This window comes from Mus caroli, chromosome 6 (genome assembly GCF_900094665.2).
Source record: "Mus caroli chromosome 6, CAROLI_EIJ_v1.1, whole genome shotgun sequence".
Taxonomy (NCBI): Eukaryota; Metazoa; Chordata; class Mammalia; order Rodentia; family Muridae; genus Mus; species Mus caroli.
In genome coordinates, this window is record NC_034575.1 from 134,446,139 (window position 1) to 134,449,984 (window position 3,846).

The window sequence follows — 3,846 nt, forward strand, 5'->3', positions numbered from 1 at the left end:
AGGAGGAGGGAGGCACAGGAGGGGGAAGGGGTAAGAAGAAGAGGAAGAGAAGAGGAAGAAGTAGAATAAGGAAAAAACCAAACAGGATTGATGGTAATTAATAATCTAAGATGGCTGAGAGTCTTCGTTCTTCAAGATTTCAAGTGTTCAAACACTGCCCCCAGCAGAAGCCAGCGCCAGCAATGCCAGAATCCTGATACCCACGGATCACGCCCACTCACTTCCTGTTTTTCACTCCGTAGCAGACAAGAAGGGCAACTGTTCTAGCTGCAGCGAGCAGGCCCTGGAATGAAGCCAGACATGGAGGAGGTTGGGCGCCTTAGCTCCACAGCAGACGCCTGACCAACCGGGTCCAGCCAACCCCATCTCCCATCCTCCCAGCAAGCAGTTCTGGTTTGAAATAGGCCTGGTCCTAGCTTTTGCCGAGGTCACGGAGAGCATTGTGGACCTTGGGCTCTGGTGTCTGGTTATTGGAATGGAAGTGCGTGCTGCTGGGAGGCAGGAAGCAGAAAATGCTTCAGTTGAAGCTGGGGGCGGAGCCAAGGGTTGGGAAAGAAAGTTTGTAACAAAATGATACATCTGAAAGACACAGCTGCACTGAACCAACTTCCTCGTTATATCAACAGAGTGTGTTTGTTTTGAGTCAGGGTCTCCTTCCCTGGTTCAGACTGGCCTCGAATTAGCTGTTTAGACAAGGATAGCCCCAAAGTTGCAGCAATCCTCCTGCCTCTGCCTTCCAAGGGAACGATTGCTCTTATGTACCAACACATGTGGCTCTGCTTGCTTGCTTGCTTGCTTGCTTTTTTAATCTTACTTTTTGTGTTAGTAATTTTGCTTTCCCGTATCCCTGTTTTATCATTCATTCCTTGGTTCCCGCAGAGGCCAGGTGAAGGCCTCAGATCCCCTGGAAAGGAGAGTCACGGAGCACTGGCTGCTTCCTTGTGGGTACTGGGTTCTGCAAGAGCTTCTGCAAGAGCAACCAGGATTCTTAGCCATCCAACTCTTCACCCTCTGCCCCCCACTTTTGTGCCATTTCTGATACTCACGAGTCAAGAGATTTGATGAATGATGTCCTTTAGGTAAAGCGATCACTCAGGGCAATACTATCTTGTAAACCTCCAGTTGTGACACCCAATGCTGCCTGAGGACCTGCGCATATAGACTCACAGTCAAGAGAGGAACTCTTTTTTTTTTTCTTTTTCTTTTTTTATTTATTATTATATGTAAGTACACTGTAGCTGTCTTCAGATGCACTAGAAGAGGGTGTCAGATCTCATTACGGATGGTTGTGAGCCACCATGTGGTTGCTGGGATTTGAACTCTGGACCTTCGGAAGAGCAGTCGGGTGCCCTTACCCACTGAGCCATCTTGCCAGCCCCCAAGAGAGGAACTCTTAAAGCTTGCGGGGTAAGAGGGGCGCTATCAGAGCACTGCTAAGAAAACTCATGGAAGGATCTGGGTTTGAACATTATTAACTAATCATTATTGCACAGATTGATTGATTATTGGACCAGAACCTTTCTGAGCATCAAATACATCAAAAACTCTTCTGAGTGTACACAAAAGTTATAAAGCCATATGCGTCCCAAGTTTGGCAAGTAAGGACCATTGACTGACTACTCAACCTTTAAACTCATTCTCAAACACCCCACCCCCCCCCCCCCCCCACTCCCCGCAACGGAAGGCAGCGTCAGAAAAGCAGATATGCAGGGCTGGCTCAGCAGCGAAGAGCAACAAGCACTCTTTCTTCCAAAAGACCCAAGCGCAGCTCCCTGCACCCACATCATGTGGCTCGCGGCTCCCTGTGACGCCAGCTCCGTGGTGAACGAAAGGGACCCAGTAAAGAAACTGCTCCGTGTATGAAAACAGAAAAGTTTATTCCCGTCCACCAAGGCTGTCTCTCTCTCAGGGAATCGGAGAGACGTGATGGAATGGTGGGGGTTTCCAGGTTGTTTAAGGGATCCGGTACCTGGGAGGAGGGGAAGCCAGGGAGTTGAAGGAGAGAGTTTTGAAGTGAATACCTGTGAGTTGGGATTAAAGGAGACTAGAAGCTGGTACAGACCTTGATATGCTAATAGGCACTGCAGGCAGATGTTAATGGAGAGGTCCCTTTTGCCAAGGAGAAGGACGCTTTTTTTAGCCAGTAGAGACTATTTTCTCAAGACCCTGTGGGAATGCTGGGGTTTTTGTCTAAAAGGCAGACTCTGGGAAAGGAACTTCTTGGGACTAGACACAACTGATTGACTTCTGGCCTTCTTAGCATCTGTAATCACATGTGTGCGTGCGTGCGTGCGCTAGCACACACACACACACACAGACCTATAGATAAAAATAAATATTTTTAAAACAAATATCCTTGTTAACCACACACACACACACACTTTTTTTTTCCTAATTAGCTTTAACTGTCAATTTGACCCAGTTCAGAGTTACATGAAAAAGAAGTTACAATTAGGGAATTGCCCAGATCAAATTGACATGTGGGCATGATTGGGGGTAGATAGGAGGGAGTGCCCAGCCCACCGTGGATGGCATGATCCCATGGGCATGTGATTCTGAGATGTGTATGAAAGCTAAGCTGGCTTGTGAGGGAACCAGAGAGCAAGCCAGCAAACAGCATTCCTCCATTCTTTAAGCTTTGGGGTTGGGTTCCTACCCTGACTGCTCCCAAGGAGAGACTGCAACCTTTAAGCTGAAGTAAACCCATCCCCCAGCCTAAATTTGGTCAGAGTGCTTTACTCCAGCAACAGAAAGGAAATGAGATCTTCAGAGATCTTGAAGAAATTTTCCCCATTATAATTCTCTTATAGGGGGTTAAAAGAGGTAGGAGGAAGATCAGAACTAGATGGTAAGATCTATTACTAGAGATACCATGTGTTCTGGTCACAGGACATAGAAAAATCAATCTAGAACTGTTCTGGGGGCCTCTTCCTTGCTGGCCAGTGTTATGTAGACTTCCTGTATGCTATGCTACCAACTAGCCAGGCAAGATTCACCACTAGGGCAATAGTGGTACATCTGTTGCATGTGTAACCAACCACTTTCTGATTGGATTTGACTCACTGGGAGAAAAATTGTGTCTGTTACATAAACTTGTACCAAAGCGCATAGCTGTGGAGGTTGTGGGCTCTGGACATGATGGCCTCATGGAAGGACATGTGCTTTCTTCAGGGACCGTCCTTATGCTTGTGGATTAATGTTGCTGTCACCTTTGAAAAGAGAAGCTTCCTTCCACAGTTAATGCGGTAACTACAGAGTCCTGAGAACAAGTGACAGTTGACAGTTTGGCCATAAGTGGGAAATCTGTATCACTCCACTCCAGGGCTGGAGGAACGTTTCAGAACAGGGAGGAGACAGAACATAAGAGCTGGAAGGAGAGGCAGAACAGTCTTTCATGCCACAGATCTTAAAGGCCGCAGCAGTTGCTCCCTGCACAAGACTTGGACACGACTGGGCTGACTAACACCTGGCGTGGCCGTGGGGCTGGGGTGGGGAGAGGGGTTCATGAGACCTCGTTCCTCCCTGAGGCTCTAAAGGCAATTAATGATTACCGAGGGAAGGGAGGACATTTTCTTGAGGGGTGTAACTACTGGCAAGTTGCCCTAGCTCCACTAAATAACCTCTTACCCATGGTCCAATGCACAGCTCCAATGAAACCTATTGTGTCTCACACATGCACAAATGAAGTGAAAATGAAACAGGAATTAGATGAGACAGCGACAGAGTGGAGGGAACAAGAGATGGTGGTGTGCCGGCCGTGGTGGCGCATGCCTTTAATCCCAGCACTCGGGAGGCAGAGGCAGGCGGATTTCTGAGTTCGAGGCCAGCCTGGTCTACAAAGTGAGT